Source organism: Carcharodon carcharias, chromosome 19 (genome assembly GCF_017639515.1).
Source record: "Carcharodon carcharias isolate sCarCar2 chromosome 19, sCarCar2.pri, whole genome shotgun sequence".
Lineage (NCBI taxonomy): Eukaryota > Metazoa > Chordata > Chondrichthyes > Lamniformes > Lamnidae > Carcharodon > Carcharodon carcharias.
The window spans coordinates 17,181,679-17,201,044 of record NC_054485.1 but is presented as its reverse complement, the minus strand read 5'-3'; positions in this window follow the sequence as shown (position 1 = coordinate 17,201,044).

Below are 19,366 nucleotides of genomic sequence, written 5' to 3'. Positions count from 1 at the left end.
AGGCTGAAGGCGGCATCTCAGACCTATTAATTAGAAAGTTAGATTGATATCTGTTCCTATGTTCATCTGTGAGTACTTTTCCACCCATTAAAATAAACAGAAGGAAAACATTGGGCAATGCACCCCTGATTTTCTGATAGAAGGATCCAAAAGGGAGACTTCCTGATGGGAAGGGAAATCAGGAAAATCGCCAGTGTTCTGTAAATGTTCTCGATTTTAGAAATAGCAGATTTGTTCCCTGAACTCCCTGTAGATACCCCCAATAAAGTAATCATCTTATGGCTCTCTATTTGCATTGGCTCATCACATTATCTTTTCCATTGAAGCTTAAGACATTAGGCAGCGCTGCAACACCAACTGTCCCATAAAACCCAAAAGACATTACCGAAATTAAGGCATTGGCTTTAAAAGAATTAAATATTTAAATCAACTCTGATTACTCCAATTAACTTGTTTATTGTGCTGCAGATAACATGTTATTAAAAGGCAAACATTTACTCAGGCTTTGGCCTGGAAGAGATAAATTGAACCTGGGCCAAAACAGTTGCCACCATATATTTGTTTTGAATTGGCTTGTGTGTGTTGCCTCATCATAAAAATGAATTGACTAACACCTTTTTTTGAAAAAAAAATCCTATTCGTGGAAAGTGAATACCTGACCTTTGTCTGTTCATCCCAGCGTGAGTCAGTACATAAAGCAGCACTTTATATTGCTTTACAATAGTTCTTTGGGATCCTATTAAGTGCACAAGAATAGATCCAAATAGAAGTCATTTTCCAGGAGCTCCTCTATGTTCATGAGCATGGAATAGAAATGGATCACCAACTGCATACTGATGAAGTATTAATGGTGCAAACATTGTGTACTCTATGGAAATTAAACGGAAACCATTATCACAAAACTAAGAGCAAATGGGCATCGTTGTGTTGTGAAATTAGCTTCATATCTTTTTATTTGACAGAAGATACTTTGAAATTCAGCAGCACAGTTATAGAGAAGGTTGAGGTCTTGTGGTACAGTAGGAGCATCCCTAGCTCTGGGCTAGAAGCTTGGGTTCAAGTCCCACTTCAGGACTTGATGGCCATGGAAGGTGTGTTCATATCTTGGCCGAGCAGGTTGATTATCAGTCTGTAAATCCTTCTGATATAAGACCATAAGACATAGGAGCAGAAATTAGGCCATTTGGCCCATCGAGTCTGCTCCGCCATTCAATCATGGCTGATAAGTTTCTCAACCCCATTCTCCCGCCTTCTCCCCATAACCTTTGATCCCCTTACCAATCAAGAACCTAGCTATCTCAGTCTTAAACACACTCAATGACCTGGCCTCCACAGCCTTCTGTGGCAATGAATTCCATAGATTCACCACTCTCTGGCTAAAGAAGTTTCTCCTCATCTCTGTTCTAAAAGGTCTTCCCTTTACTCTGAGGCTGTGCCCTCGGGTCCTAGTCTCTCCTACTAATGGAAACATCTTCCCCACGTCCACTCTATCCAGGCCTTTCAGTATTCTGTAAGTTTCAATCAGATCCCCCCCCCCCTCATCCTGCTAAACTCCATCCAGTATAGATCCAGAGTCTATGTAGATTTCAGATATACCGGAAGGCAGGTGGTAAGAACAGGAGAATTTCCTGGTCAGCCATGCTGCAGAAGGCAATGGCAAACCACTGCAGCACTTTGCCACGCAGAATCATGGACCAGTCATTGGTTGCCAATGCCTTCTTAGGGCACGGCACTCGAAGGAAGGAGTAATAGAGGACACAAAAACAAAATGGGAGGGGGGGTTGGAGACAGTGGTGTAGTGCTAATATCAGAAGGCCAGGCTAATGGTCTGGGGACATGGGTTAAAATTGCATCATGGCAGCTAGTGGAATTTAAATTCAATGAATAAAAAACAAAATCTGGAATTGAAATCTGGTCTCAGTGTTGGTGACCATGACAACTATCATTGACGTCAATAAAACCCATCTGGTTCACTAATGTCCTTTAGGGAAGGAAATCTGCTGTCCTTACCCAGTCTGGCCTACATATGACTCCAGACCCACAACAATGTAATCATGAGACATTTTAGCCCTAGTAAGACAATCAATTGCATTCAGGAAGGTGACTTACCACAGTTGCCTCGAGGACAACTAGGGATGGGCAATAAATGCCAACGGTGCTAATATCCAGCGAATGAATTTTTAAGAAGTACCCAATGTCTGTCATTTTACGTGGCCCGTCCAACCTTATGGTTGGTGGACGAGCGAATTGGCCAAGCGGCCTTTACATTTTTCAGCAAGCCTCACCCAAGGGCGGGATGAAGTTTCTGTTATTAAACAAAACAAAAACAGAGACCTGTGGATAGCATTTTTATAATCGACGGGCAGAATCTTTCTCTCACCGGGTGGGTGTGCGCCCGACCTGAACGAGAGTAAAACAGTGCGCGATGGCGTTGGGCCAGCGTCCTGATGTCATAGCGCACTCTCGCGATATTTCGCTAGGCGGGTGTGCGCGAGAGGCAGCAGCCAGAGGCCCGCCGACAATTAAGAGGATCTTACGTAGGTGACTTCGGACAAAACTTTCAAATCTTTGGCCTGAATTTTCCAGCCCTTCACATGGGTGGGACCTTCTGGTCCCGCTGATCTGAATGGGGATTTCCATGGCTGGCCAATCCCACTGTGGGGGCTGGGCTAGAAAATTCCTTAAGGCCATTGCTGTCGATATTGGCCTCCGCATTTTGCCGAAGAATCTCATGATCTTGAATGTCGCTGAGTGGCTTGCTAGGCCATTTCAGAGAGCAGAGGCTGACAAGGCGCCTGTCAATTGGATGCCCAACATCCCTGCCTCCTCCTACCCTGCATGGCTGCCTTTCCTCAAGTTGTGGGCTCTCTTCTCCTTCAAGGTGAGAAAGCAGGGAGGTCCAAGTGCTCATAATGGCTTGCGTGCTGTGGAGGGTCACTGTGAGGCATGAGTGAGATAGGGCACTAGGGTGAGAATGAACGTAGGCTGCTCAGATGGGGACGTGAAGTGACTGCAAGGAGAAGAATGAGCGGAGCTGCAAGGCGTGTTGGCCTGAGGGGTACAGTGCAGGGGCATGCTGGGCAAGTCAGGCACAATCCCGGAGGTTGTCTCGGGATCCTGATGCTTCTGGGACCGTTTTGAATCTTCAAAGGGCCGCTGGGGGTGAGACAACAGGAAACGTGCTTGCTGCCAATCAATGGTGCCCTGAGCTCCTTAAGGAACTTGTTCAGGGGTCTGTCTGTTTGGGGACACAATTTTCAATGCTCTTTCCGATGAGTCCGACCAGTCTTGTGCACCTTAATGCACAGCTGTCAGATTCACTGCGGTCCCAAGTAAGTTAGTTTGTATTTGTTTTAAAATCAAATTTGAGGGGACAGCTAGCACCAGGATGAGCACATGCAGCTTCATTTGAGGTCGAGAGCTGCTTTCCACCGTGTTTGATCTCCTGACCCTCTGAGGAACTGCCTGCTCTCCTCAGCAAGGCAGCAGCAGCCCCCAACATTACTGCTGCCTACCTTTGCTGCAGGCACCAGGCAGGCAGCTCCCACCACCTGGTGGCGCTTGGCTCCACTAATTGGGCCATTTGAATTCAAAAGTAGTGTCACCAGAGCAACGCAGATGAGGAACAGGGTTCAGTACCTTGAATCCGACACTCAAATATCCAGTCCCATTTTTAAATTTCAGATTGTATTTAATTGTTGAAATCCCCCAGCTGCCATTGTGGGATTTGAACTCATATCTCTGGATCATTGCTAGTCCAGTAACATCATTGCTATGCTAGCCTGCCCTGGAAGTATTGACCTTTAAATAGGAAATCTATTTTCTTCAAACGTTATCAAGAGAGGATCTGCATGTTTACTGATCTCCGTTGATTATCCTTGTTACTGTGTTTTATTCCTTCAAACTGCTAGTTACTGGCATTGTGGGAATGTATATATTTGACATAAATTTCCTCTGATGTTCCATCATGACGTTCTTCCCCATCATTCTCTTGAATGGAAATGGTAGGCTGTGGGCAATATTCCTCACTGGAGTGTAATCTCATGATGTCACATTAGACACAACTGCACTAAGTATCAGTTCACAGACTATCTCTAACCAGCAGTCTTACAGCTTAAAGCATGGTAACAAGAACAACCAAGGGGCACCAGTACACCTACAGATCTGCCTCTTGATAGCATTTAGTTTTATGACAATTCAAGAAAATAGGCTGCTTTTTTAAGCATCAATACTTTTAGCAGGTGTCTAATTATGCACTTAGTTTTATTCCTATTTAAAATTCTATTGAGGTTTGGAGTTTTACCAAGTTTGATTGTACATAATGACAAGTGGCATTCATACAGCATGCATACATTATCACGGACATGTAAACAAACGGTTTGGGTGCATATCTCATCACCACATCATCAAAGAAGTTTCTTTTCTGCCCACCTGACCATATCCCAAGCAAGTTTTTCCATCACTCATTCCCATTATTGTTCCTTCAAAAAGCTCATTTCAGGGTGGTATCACTTTGCAAATTCCTCGGATTCTTGTGAGTGGACCAGAATAGATCTGCGATTAAACGTTGAGAACAAAGGACAGGATATAGAATAAGAGGGAAGGATTACTGATGCATTTCGTTACACCTGCTATCTGACTGTCAGCTTTATGCTTCCGATTTCTTTTTCCATGGCAATGCCTTGGCCAATCAGAGTCGACATTGCCAACCAATCAGCACCATTTCTCCTGTGGTATATATTGTTGGGATGGACAGAAATTTGGCATTCTTGGGTCTGTCCTAATGAGTGCAAGAAGGATAGCTCCAGCCACATGTCTGTCTTTTCAGCAATATTCAAGCTTCAGCTTTCATTGATGGGTAGGATTAATAGACAATTAGCAAAAACCAAGGCAATAATCCCATTGGATGATTGACAGACCCATCCTAATCTTAGTTTCATTTGTGAATTGTATGAATATTTTAGATGAGTTGGAACCCATCCATGAGAATGTTCTAAGACACAAGCACAAACTAATCTAGGGGGTAAGAATCTAGGGTCTAGGGTAAAAGATCTAAAAATACAACGGCACAAATACAGTTTCTTCCCTCCATGCTTTGCCTTAATGCACTGTGTGATTTGCTTCTTTTTGAAGCTAACATCATCTTCCTCCTAGATACTGTCTGGATGGCAGGAATGTATGAGGTGACTGGCTGTTGTGTTTCTCTAGGAGCTTCTTGGAGTCAAGGTGGTCCTTGTCTCAATGCAGCTAAATCCTGGGATGGGCCTGCTTTGGGTTACAACTCTAAAACTGCTGCAAAAGTAATCTGACCCCATCACACCCTCCCCCTCCACCCTAAATGTTCTATCATATCTGTGGGATGGTGAGAGGGCACACAAGTGCTGATTAATGGAGAGACAGCAGCTTCATAAGAGCAAATTCCTGCCAGGATCACGAGTTGGAGACTGGTTCTGCAGTGGTGGGATTGTAGACTAAACACTATTAATTACATCCATGAAGCTCTGGAAAATAGTTTGCCACAACTAGTTGTCAAACAGAATGTTACCAGGACTGATGGAGTGATTGCAGAACAGTGGATATATGTAACAGGAAACATTGAAAAGGCTGGGGCTCTTTTCTTTAGAAAAAGAATACTCAGGGATGACCTGATGGAGACCTTTAAGATTATGGAAGGGTTAGAGTAGACATAGAAAAAATGTTTCCACTTGTAGGCAACACTGGAATTGGGGACTATAAATATAAAATAGTCACTAGTGAATACAATAGGGAGCTCAGGAGAAACTTCTTTATCTAGAGAGTAGTTAGAATGCGGAAATTGCTACCACAGGGGATAGTTGAGGAGAGTAGCAGAGATGCATTTAAGGGGAAACTAGATAAGCAAATGAGGTTGGGGTGGGGGGTGGGGGGGGGGTGGGTTTGCGGGCAAGGGATAAAAGGATATGTTGATAGGGTTAAATGAAAAAGGTTTGAGGAGGCTTGTGTGGAGCATAAAGCATAAAGACTGACATGGACCTTCTGGGCTGAATGGCCTGTTTCTGTGCCATTAACATGTAACAAGCCTGTTAAAGGTAGAGGAGAGTTCTCTCTCCCAAGACCTTTAATGCAATCACCTGTGCATCGATGGAAGAAGCTGTAATTGTTATTAGGATATTTTAGTTAAAGACTCTCCAGAAGACTGGCCTAAAGTTGCCAGATGCTCCAGGATGGACTCCAGTGCTGTTAATTCACCTAATTTGGTGTTGTAAATGTGGGTAGGTAACTCTTTCAATTGACTCATCTATCTCTTTATATATCTGACGCTTTGCAAGCGTGCTTCTTTTAGAAGCAGGACTGTGAGGTCTGGACCCCAAGGTTCGTCCGTTAAAAGATGGAGTCTCCTGACCATCTGGTCAACATCTGCCTTATCTTCCATCCATTGTTTCTATGCAGCATGCTGTGGGCTTCACTCTCTAAAGCCTCCCGAGTGGATTCTATCTGAACTGCTGTTTGAGGGTAAATGAGGCTATATGTAAGTGCAGTGCTGGCATGAACGGAAGCAAAGGAGCCTGGCAAATCTACCTTTGCTCCCATTTTTCTACTTGTGGTGTGGCATCTACAGAAGGTGAAGTAGTGGTTAGAATGGTTTGGTGGGGTGCAGGCTTCACATATGACTTTTAGTAGGGCGAGGTCGATTAGGGTTTTAGGACGTAATTTACTGACAGGTTAGTGTGTGGTCCCAAAACAGGAAGAGGAAGTGAAGCAACATATCATAATCAACCTGTGGCTGGCAACTGTTCCCTAGAATCACTGGATCCCCCACCATCAACAATCCCAGGGTTACCATTGACCAGAAACTGAACTGGAGCAACCGTATAAATACTGTGGCAACAAGAGCAGGTCAGACATTGGGAATTCTGACCCCCCCAAATTCTGTCCACCATCTTCAAGGCACAAGTCAGGAGTGTGATGGAATACTCTCCAATTGCCTGGAAGTGAGGGGCTCCAGCAACACTCAAGAAGCTCGACACCATCCGTGACAAAAGAGCCCACTTTAGCAGCACCCCATTCACTCCTTCCACCACTGACACTCAGTGGCATAAACCTGTACTAAATACAAGATCCACCACTGCAACTCACCAAGGCTTCTTCGACAGCACCTTTCAAATCCCCGACCTCTATCACCTAGAAGGATAAGGGCAGCAGAGCAATGGGAACACCTCCACATTCCAGTCCCCCTCCAAGTCACTCACTATCCTGACTTGAAACTATATCTCTGTTTGTTCAATATCGCTGGGCTGAAAATCCCTTGCTAATGGCGCTGTGGGTGTACCTACACCACATGGACTGCAACGGTTCAAGAAGGCAGCTTACCACCACCTTCTCAAAAGCAATTAAAATGGGCAACAAATGATGGCCTTGCCAGAGACGCCCACTTCACAGGAAGAATAAGAAATGTTTCCTCCTGATAGTGGCTGCGAGGTCAGAGATGGAGTGACTACCACCAGTGGCCAAAAGGCCATGAGGTGCAATCGAAGCCGAGTTTCTGCAGTTTGGAACAAGCACAGCCCGCAAAGTTCTTAGTGGGGTGCATGTGTGGCTGTGAGGGAAGGTACAGTAACAGGTGAAGAAAGGGCACCTGGACTTTAAAGGTAAGCTCCTGAAGCAGAGTGGGGGGAGGGTGTTGGGGTGGGGGTGCGGCGGTGCAGGATGGGTAGGTGGCTGCTGATTTATTTACTACAGTGCAATCTTCAAGGACGTAGCTGCTTCCTCTCACTTTGCCTCACCTTGAGGAAGACTGTGGATATGACCACTTCCTCTACTGTGACTGCAGATGTCCTTTGGATGGTCTTCTCCCCTCTGTCCCAAACAGAGACCACCTCGTTCTCACTGCAGCAATCCTACTGACCCTTCCAACAATGAGGGACCTCTGCCGCTGACCTCCTGGACATCGGACAATGCTTCTGAATCTGGTTGGCAAGCAAAGGGCTCCTGAAGATAATTGGCTCTTTAAGCTGCTTCAGATATTCTTGTGCAGCTCCTCATGGCCAATCTGTCCCCTTCCCACCCTCTGGCAAGCTTCCAATCAGAGACAGAAATGTTCTTAGAAATTTGCTTTGACTTTTTAAAAAAATATATACTTTATTCATAAAGTTTATAAAAGTACATTACACAGCAGTTCAAATTTGACCTTACATAAAGTGCACTACAGTTCAATTTCTTTCAATACAGTATGTGGCACTCTGAGCTGCCTCACTATGCTTACAGGTTATATTTACAACATACATTTCAGGTCAAAGATTCTCTTGTGTGTACAGTCCCCTCGGTGTATTATGGCCTTAGACTGTGGCCTTTCCCCATTGAGTCATTACTGCAGGTGCCCCAAGCTTTAGTGTGTCCATCAGCATGTATTGCTAAATCTTGGAACGTGCTAGCTTGCAACACCCGGCTGTGGACAGCTCTTTGCACTGGAAGACCAATGAGTTTCTATGTCTGCCTCAACTATACAAATGAAGCTGGCCTTAGAAAATTGACTGGGCTCAGTGTTGGTTCAACTGGATGGCAGAAGCACGACACCATCACACTTCTGGTGGCGACTGGAGCAAAGCAAAGTCTCGGCTATTGAGTGAAAGAGGAGTTGTTTCTGTTGTTGGCCTTGATGGACTGGTGGTAATGTAATACTGTCTATTGTTACCACCTCAGGATTTGGAATTGCAAGTATAGGACAAACTCTACCATTCCAGTGGTGTCCCAGAGACCCCAGGGCAAGTTAAAGGAGATGGATATGCTTTGCCCATTCCACCCAAGAACTGATTGTGCCCCCAGGGGTAAAGGTCGAGAAAATGGGCCCCATCAGCTCTTTGTATACTGCAGTCAATTTTGTTTGTGACTTGGAGCTGCCCTACTTGATGAAGAGTAGATAGTCCTTCAGAAAACCCGCTCAGCATCCTCACTCCATTAATGCCATTGGAAGAGAGAAATATAATCATAACGTGGGATCTTATTGTGCACCAGTTGCCTACCAAACAGTAAATGTTTGCAATTCCAAGTTGGAATTATTGGATGTGAAGCACCTTGGGATATCTCTCCTAGGAGTGTGGGATCGCACAGTTATCTTTTCCAACATTGAAAATTAGAGTTACTCTCTTTTCAGCCTTCTTGAGCCATCCGGTCTCTGTTGGCATAAATCACAATCCTTGGTGCCAGGGCTTGGTCAAAGCAACAGATTCATTTTGCATCTGAAAACGAATGACAGGTTAATATTTCAGTTTCTGAAGAAGCCTTTTCCACAAAAAATTGTTAACCCACCTTTTTCTTTCAGATACTGACTATCTATCATTCCCTTAAAGTGCATTCTGTTTTTATTACCTCAACTGATTTTCTGGCGGCTATAAAAAAGGTCATTAAATTAATTTTTCACTGACAGTACACTGTAGGCTATAAATAGAATTTCTCATTGCCAACAGTCAGACATGATAAATGTGTCCACACCTGAGGTTGGCCATAGTCAACTCACAACTTCATGACTCATGGCTCACCCAGTCAGCTTTACTTGCAGAGGCAGCCTCCACCTTACAGTACGTTTTCTCTCCATGATGTGCACGTGTGTTTTGTGTGCCCGATTAATGCAATGCAAAGGCTAATAAATTCAATGACTGAAGACGAGTAAATTCATGTGAGGTGCGAACTGTCAGTGTTCCTGAATAGTTTCAAAATTATGAAGGTTTCTGATTGGGTAGATAAGGAGAAACCTTCCAGGAGGGTTGGTAATCTGAGGACACAGATTTAAGAATAGGCAAAAAAAAAACACAAGAGGAGATGGGGAGACATTTTGTTATGCAGAGAATTTCTGGAGCTCACTGCTAGAAAGGGTGGTAGAAGCAGGTTCAACTGTAACTTTCAAAACGGAATTAGGTATATACTTGTAATGGACACATTTGCAAGGTTGAGGGACTAATTGCATAGCTCTTTCAAAGAAGCATGATGGGCTGAATGGCCTCATTCTGTGCTGTGAGATTCAATGATTTCATGGGCTGCATTTTCCCTGTGGGCTTCTGAACCCCAGTGTCAGGCTGAAATGTTGGTCAGAAGCTGGCACTGTGTAGGAAACAGTCATTGTGATTTCCCCCAGGCTGATCGGTTAATGACCAGAGGGTAGTCTCATGCTCTCGAAACTGGAGGGCCAGTCACAGGCCTTCCAGCTGGAAAAGTGCAGCAGGTTGCAATGGAAGATAAATGAAAAGAGAGGGCGATTCAAAATGGAGGCGCCCTCTCTCCAACTTTTCAAAATTTAAACGGGGAAAGATGCCTTTTGCAGCCAGGTCATCAGTGTGGCGGGTGGAGTGGGGGCCTGGGACAGGGAGCCCCTCTAGAGGGTGGCCTGTGGCGGCTGCTGTGCCCAGACAGGCAGGTAGGGCAGGGAAGGTTATGAGTGAGAGTTTCCTGCCGGCCATATTAGAACCTAAGGCCCTGTTAATAGTCTGAGAAACATTTGTGTCCAATTTCCAGACCATGAATTCTGCTTAAGAACATTAAGGTGAACAACAGGACTGGTGAGAGAGATAATGAGGGACCTTTGCTGCTATGGGGCATTCGAGAGTATGCTCTATTCATTACAATCATCTTCACTGTCCTTTGCTCCTTTTGTTTGAAACTCTTGACCTCATCGGCCAAGGAGTTGATGCTTCAATGATCTTGTTATATCAACGCACTGAAAAGAAAATAAGTGTGTGCCTGCAGCAATGGAGAGTCATGTTGAGATAAATAATTATGATTGCAGTGATCAATATAAGAAATGGCAGCTTCGGTACAGAAAAACAATATTGGTGGCATTGACTTGTGCAAGCAAGTTTCAATTGCATCGAAGATGATGCTTACTTCTTATTGATCGTACGCTACCGCTGCCTTTTTGTGACTAAAAGGTAAGTTCAGTGAAGTGTGCTGTTCCCATTATTATTTATAGCTCTACAAAACCCTACCTTCAACTCTGCTACATTTTATACATGGCTTCATCAAATCATTTTCCAGAAAAGAACCTACATGTAAAATTATTCTTGTGTCATGCAATTGGTAAAAATGTCTGGTGCTTGAAGGCACTGCCTCTTTGCACTAAAAAACACTTTGAAGAATACGCAGGATTTTGTCATAGTGCAGAATAAAGCTGGGCTTCAAAACTGCTCATAACCACACCACTCATCTCCCTCTACAAACTTCTTTCCCCAACATATCACCTATCACTTCCCAATGGGAAGAGAAGAAACTCGACACCATCCAGGACAAAGCACCCGCTTGAATTGGCATCCCATCCACCATGTTAAGCATTCAGTCCCTGCACCACTGGGGCATGGTGGCAGCAGTGTGAATCTACAAGACACACTGCAGACACTCACCAAGCCTCCTTCGACAGCACCTTCCAAAAAAAGGATCTCTACTACCTAGAAGCAGCATGGGAACACCGGCACCTGCAAGTTCCCCTCCAAGTCATACTTCATCCTGACTCGGAACTAAACCACTCGCCGTTCCTTCCGTGTCACTGGGTCAAAATCCTAGACTCCCTCTCTAACAGCACGGTGGGAGTACCTACACACAGACTGCCATGGTTCAAGAAGGTGGTTTCCCCACCACCTTCTCGTGGGCACTTAGGAATGGGCAATAAATGCTGGCCTTGCCAGCAATGTTCATATTCCATGAAATAATTTTAAAAAAGTACAGAGTAAGAAACACAGAGAGAGAGAGAGAGAGAGAAAGGAAAAGAATTAGATTGAAAAAAGCAGAGAAGAGAAAGGGAAGCAGCTGGATCATGAAGAGAACAGACAGGTAAGAGACTGACCATATTCTGTGAATTACCTTGTGCAATGATGCTGGAGATCCATTAGCACTGTGTGAGTTTTACTGAGTACATAAAGGATTATATGGCAGGCTTCACCTCAGCTTCTTCCCTGACCTGCACACTTGGAGGGAATATTGCCTTTTTATTTCTTTCACAGCACCTGTCCGCTATCTCCTAACAGAGGCCATTACAATCAGATCAATGGGACTTCTATCTAGAGATGTCTTCTAGCATTTTCTCAGTGGGTTGTTTCATCAGGAAAGAAGAGAGACATTACACCAGCAATGGATAATACAGCATTTATTGACATTGAAATAATCAGTTTGCATAGAACGCTATATGGTATGAATTTGCTTTGTGGCTTTCATGCTGTCCTTAAACATAGTGGTTCTCAAACTTTTTTGGCTGCAGGATTCTTTTTGGAATGCATTATCATTCATGACCCCACCCATCTAAATTGTAATGTTTGTATTCTACTCCTAATATGAAAGTGAAGTGTTTTGTTAGTGCTTTTGAGAAAATAGGCAGTAATTACTTACAGAGATTAAGTGAAACGGGTGTGCCTGTTTCTCACTACAGAGTCTGCCTAATGCTTGGCAGGGGCACAGAGAGACCAGGGGCACAGAGAGACCAGGGGTACGGAGAGACCAGGGATACGGAGAGACCAGGGATATGGAGAGACCAGGGGCCCAGGAACAGGGAAAGAAAAGGGGAGCAAGAGAGAGCAGGAGCAGAGAGAAAGCAGGAACCTGGAGAGACCAGGAACAACGAGAGAACAGGAGTAGGGAGAGAACAGCTACACGCCAGGAGACTCACCCCCTCTGTACATTGCCCTCGAGGTGGCTGTGGTGGGGAAGAGACCGTTGTTCGTCTCCTTGTGGATTGTGCCTTTGCAAAGAAGGTCTGGAGAGAGATGCAGTGGTTTCTGTCACGGTTCATCTCGAGCAGTTCTGTGACACAGGACTCTGTGCTCTACGGGCTGTTCCCAGGGACACACACCAAGACAAACATCAACTGCAGCTGGAGGATCATCAACTTCGTGAAAGACGCTCTTTGATCTGCTCAAAACTTGTTGGTCTTCCAGAGCAAAGAGTTGTCCCCGACCGAGTGTTGCAGACTGGCACATTCCAAGGTCCAGGATTATGTGCTGAGGGGACACACTAAAGCTTGGGGCAGCCGCTGCAAAGGCCCAATGGGGAAAGGTCATGGTCTAAGGCCTTTCAGCCACAGTGCACTGAGGGGCTGGGAGTTGTATAGATCCTCGGGCTGTATGACAGACCGTTGAATGTACGCAGTGAATATTACATGTATCACAATTGTGTTGAAGCACCTCAGAGTGCAACATGATCCATGTAGACAACTTAAATACCATTGCACTGTCTGTCTGTCTGTTATGACCATTATGAAACATCTGTAATGTTTCTTGATTGTACAGAAGAGCCGCAGGCTGTGACATGATCTATGTGAAAAACTTGAATATGATGGTGATTTTGAAATGTTTTGTAATATCTTTTCAGCTATTTTATGAATAAAGTATATTTTTACAAAAAAAACAGGAACACAGAGAGCTCAGGAACATGGAGAGAACGAGAACACGGAGAGAACAGGACACGGGGAGAACAGGGACACGGGGAGAACAGCAACACGGAGAGAACAGGACACGGGGAGAACGGGGACACGGAGAGAACAGGACACGGGGAGAATGGGGACATGGGGAGAACAAGAACATGGAGAGAACAGGAACATGGAGAGAACAGCAACACGGAGAGAACAGGACACGGGGAGTACGGGGACACGGGGAGAACAGGAACATGGAGAGAACAGGAACACGGAGAGAACAGGAACACAGGGAGAATGGGGACACGGGGAGAACAAAAACATGGAGAGAACAGGAACACGGGGAGAACAGGAACACGGAGAGAACAGCAACACGGAGAGAACAGGAACACGGGGAGAACAGGGAAATGGGGAGAACAGGAACACGGGGAGAACGGGGACACATGGAGAACAGGAACACGGAGAGAACAGGAACACGGAGAGAACAGGGACATGGGGAGAACGGGGACATGGGGAGAACGGGGACATGGGGAGAACAGGAACACGGAGAGAACAGGACACGGGGAGAACGCGAACATGGAGAGAACAGCAACACGGAGAGAACAGGGACACAGACAGAACAGGGACATGGAAAAAGCAGGAGCAGGGAAAGAGAAGGAGCACAGGAAGAGTAGATCATGCCTTTGCCTTCACTTGCTTAGTTTTGATTGCAGTGCCCTCGATGGTCACTCTTGTCATTCACCTGTGGGCTGGCCCTGTGTCACGGACCCCTTGGAAGATTTCTGCCGGCCCCATGAATGCCCACAAACCCCATTTTGAGAACTACTGCCTTAGCATACAGAGCACATGACCTAAGTTTCAAACCTAAACTATGTAACTATTTACAGGATGTCACAAAATTAACCTCAGCAATATGTTTATAACACTGTAAACAACCGTGTTGAGGAGGTGGGGTCAGCGGGTACTGGAGCAGAGGAGAGCTGGCAGGCATTGACTGGGAAAAAATCTTGTCCAATATATTTTCTTTTCCAATTTTTTTCCCTCATTTCCACGAAGTGCTACAAATGCAAAACAATGTGGGTACTGGAAATTTGAAACGATAACAGGAAATGCTGAAAATACTCTGGTCTGGCAGTATCTGTGGAGAGAGAGAAACAGTTAGTATTTCAGGTCAATGACCTTTCATCAGAACTGGTGAACTCTCCGCACCACTAGAAGTGGTCTTATCTGAAAATGCTGGAGGAGATTTGCATTTTCAATGTACAAACACAGTCCTTTAAACTCAAAGACGTGACAATAGGTTTGCAGAGTAGCTTTTAGCTGTGTCTTTCCAAGTGATTAAAGGTTAAGAAATTCATTCCAGAATCATTACCAGCTTGTTATATCTTGCACAATAAAAGTTGTTGTATTTTTGCTTTCCTAACCTTGCTGACGAATCTCCAACCTCAGCTTACACAGGGTGTTCCAAGTGTCGAGTGACTTCTTCCCTAGAGATTCAGCAGGTCTTTCTTATCTAGTATTCTCACATTTGGTGTTTGTCAGTGATTTGGTGTGGAATGATGTGGCATAACTCTGTTCTTTCAACACCAGCATTTGTCAAAGTCAACAATGTGCTGGGTGATGGCTCTCAAAACAAGACGCCACTTTCAACTGGCATCACCCACTAAGTGACTATAAATATTCGCTTTCAGTACATTGTTGTGGGTCACAGTGCACAGTAGAGAGATGCAGTATGCGTGTGGAGCTCAGCCACACAATTAACTGAGCGCATCAAGGAAGCAGGAGTTGCTATCCACATCAGTGAGTTTTCAGGCATTCTCAGTTGCCCCAACAACTCTGCCACATTACTCCCATGTTGGCTGTTACAGCATGTCTGAGCTGACAAAAATGCAATACCTGGGAGAATTTAACAGACAACATAAACACATTAGCACAGGGAATGCTGACAGTTGGTGCTCGCAAAGAATTCTGCGAGTAAATGAGGCCTGTTAAAGCTGATATGATATCAGGGTATCCACTACTTCCAATGCTATCAACAGATTTTCCATGCAAATCTCACACATCTCTTCTCTGCTCTTTCTGTTTTCTTTCTGTGTGTTTTCCTGTTTATAAAGAGTGCAAGCGCCAGGATAGAGGTGCAGGAACAACAACATTCCATCTGTTTTCCTTGGAAACCAACATTCCACGGCTTATTATTTCCCTATTGCCAGCTCATTGTTCCGCCGCCCTTTTTGCTTCTGTTTTTACCTCCGCAAGTTAATTTAGCTCCCGACACAAATGTGAAAAACAAAAGTAAATGCAAGGATTAAAGCAGAACCTTAGTTCAGCCCCCATTCTCTATGTTCCAACTCCCCAGCAATTATACGACTTTTAACACCGGGCTTACAAAGACGAGATTCCTGATGATACAATCCCTTTTACAGGGTGCAGCTGTCAAATTCAAAGATGGATTGCATGGTCTGAAATCAAAAGAAGATATTATAGCGAACGCTTGTGGCAGATTGTGCGGCCAGCAATCCTGATACTTCTGATCTGGACCTGTGATTACATCCAGAAACTTGTGTTCCTATTAAAATGATGGTAATATAACCTTTAAGAAAAAGAGACTCAGTTTCAATGCTTAAAATGAATAAGAAATAGGAGTTTACTCTTTGAAGAATCATGGAAAGAAACAGCTACTTGCTAGACAAGAGCAGGTAGGTGATGACAGGACATCAAATATATTGGTAAAACTGTTTCCCAGGAAGGAACTATTTATCACCTGCTACACACGAAAGCAGGAATACAGATTAAACATAAACTGCCTCTTCTCTCTCCTCCTCTTTTAACATCCACCTGCAGGCACATTTGTACACAAAAAACAGCCATTAGTTATCTGCAGCCAGTTTGATTGATTTACGGTATGGTATAGAATGGCTCTTTCTGTACCTGGCTCCCTGAATGGCAGAGATGTTTCTGATTCACCTGACACTATCTGTTCTCAAAATACATTAACTTTAAATCATAAATTAATCAAATCTCACTGGGCCCTTCAGTAAATCCAACTCAAAATAACAATGATTAAATTGGCTGGATAGAAGAATTCTGCTTAACAGGAATAGCATTGTTCCAAGGCAGATCAGGCCTCAGTTTAATGTCTCATCCAAATTAACTGCTCTATGGAGAGCCGTCATAAATCCGATGTGCTGAATGGCCTCCCTCTGTGCCATAATGGTTCTATGAGATCAAAGACAACAGCTTGAACACTAATGTAGTACTGGACTCAAAGCCCTATTGTGAAACTTAACCCCACAACTTTCTGACTCAGAGGTAAAGGTGCTACCAGCGAATCAAACTAATATAAGGTTTGAATCCAAATAATGGCACATTGAAAATGCAACACATGCTAGTTTTTGGCCTAATTTACAGTCTTGCTAATGCAGTCATGCCATAAATCAGCTGAGAGTGTGGGGAAAAGGCCTTTGGGTGTTCAGGCCATAGTGTTAACATAATTTCAAGCTCCATGCCATTGACTTTGAAGAGAAAGCATGTGCAGGCAATAAAGACTGAGTTAAGATTTGCTTTTATTAATTTTACATCCTGATTTCAATTGAATGCCAATGAGACTGTGAGGTTAATTGTTGACTGCCTGGGTGACATGAAGAAATGGACACATTAGTGCAAAAATGTCAGTTGGCCCAAATGGAACAGCCACTTTGTTGAGGCAAACAGACTATGTTTATTGTGCAGTCTAATACTCGAGCTCCCTTCCCACCTTTAAAAAGTCCTCAGCCAAGGGAAAAACTTGGAACCTTCAGAATGAATACAGAACTCTAGGCTTACAAGTTCTAGTTCATTGAGAATATAAGACTCATACCCTTATGCAATGAGAAACGCTTGAGACCCAGGAGTCAGATCAACTTGGCAGATTTTATTGGACAGCACAAATGGGTAATGCAAGCAAACTAAACATCTATATATACTCACCAATAGGGAGTTCATCGGCGTGCAGAGTACTGCCCATCTCAACTGTTCCTAATGCTGAGTTCACCTAACAAAGGGTTTTGTTATGTTTTTATGCCTTTCTTGAAACACACCTACTTTTCTCTGTCTGCAGTAAACTCATAAGATGTTATGTGATTGGTTTCACATGAGCAATGACTCAAGGTAAAGACTCCTTGGTCCATCCAGTTTGTCACATACAATTGCAATGCCTTGTGTATCGGCACAAAACCATGTGGATTAGGGGCCGTGATTCTTCTGTATACCAGGCCTCATGGCTGCTAAATCCTTCATTCTTTCCTTTTTGTACTGAGCTCATCTCTCAACATTTACTATATGATATATATAGAAGTGACTAACTCTGCCATACCTCTTCACATTTTGAATCTTATGTTTATCTAAATCTAATTCTAAGATTATTTAACACCCACTCTAATGCAAGCCAATACTTACTCCCACCATAGGCATACTTAAGCAGATAATTACAATACATAGGCGTTGTTCGTGTTCTGTTTTACCTTTGTCTCCCTGTCAACTAGTTCAGCTAAAACTTTGTGCTCCACAGTATGTGCCCATTTGGTTCATTCACAAATAACCTCATGGTCTCAAAACACCCCAAAGTGCTTTACAATCAGCTATCTTTGAAGTGTAGTCACTGTTGGGAAGGCAGCAACCAATTTGTGCACAGCAAGGCCCCACAAACAGCAATGTGACGATGAGCAGATAATCTGCTTTAGTGATGTTGGTATTGGTGAGGACACTGGGGAGAACAGCAACAGCAACTTGAATTTATTTAGTGCCTTTAACACAGGACTCCCTTGTCCTTCTCCTAAATAACATCATGGGATCTTTTGTGTCCACCTGAGAGGGGAGATGAGGCCTCACTTCAATGTCTCAGCCTAAAGTCTGACAGTGTGAGACTCCTTCAGTACCGCACCATCACCCTAGAGTTTGTGCTCAAGTCCCTGGTGGATGACATGAATCCCCAAACTTCTGACATGGAGATGAGAGTGCTACCACTGAGCCAAGTCTAATGTATTAGAAATGCGCAGACATTTCCTGGGGAAGGCGAGGAGCAATGTTCATAGAAAAGAAAGGGAGTTAACAAGCCCAGGTGTTGAATGCTTAGAAGTAAATTAATCATTTTTGAGTGGTTAATGTGGTGCTCATCATTAAACCACAGATGGATCTTTACTTATTCCTTGAAAAAGTGGTTATGGGGCTATTTTTCCATTTTAAATGGTGCTATGTGGTAATTGAATTTACAGCTCTATAGCACTGCTCCATTTCACACAGTTAGCAAATACTGATATTAAATCTAATTAGTGAAATTTTATTTTAATGGCATCCTTTATATGATTACTATATTAAATCTTGCACTGATGACATCTGTTATCAAATATGGATAATGTGAATTATGCAATGTCATGATTAACTTGGGTAATATGATTGGGTAAAGAAATGGCCATCAGAATATTTACTGGTGATAAATTGACATTTCATTCTGCAAGGTATTAGTGAGTAAAAGACACAAGTACAAAAAGGCACAAATTCACTGGGGGGTTTTCCTGTGGCCCAGAGTGTACTGACGGACCTTCCTTCACTACCTGATGGGCAACATGTAAAAGCAGTGGCATCATCTAGTGTTCAACATTTACTCATTTCTGCCATTTTCAGCCAAGCTATTTCAGAGTTACTTCAATCCATTTTAGTGACATATGTGAAAGGTACGCTCTTTGCTATGCACAAAAAGAACAAGTAAGCTTGAAATGGTTCCTTGGTTAGTACTGCCAAAACTAATGAGTGGTCCTATTAGTCATTTGGAGACTACAAATCTCTGAGGAAGTAGTCAATTTTCACATGTAGGGGGAGAGTGTAAACCTTTATCGTTCAGATTCTCTACCGATATTTTGGATTGATTCAGGGTGTTGAGGTACAACTGCAGCAGATTCCGAATGCCCAATATAAATACGGACACCTGGATCAAGCACCAACCGCTCTTATGGTTCATTATTGGTCATT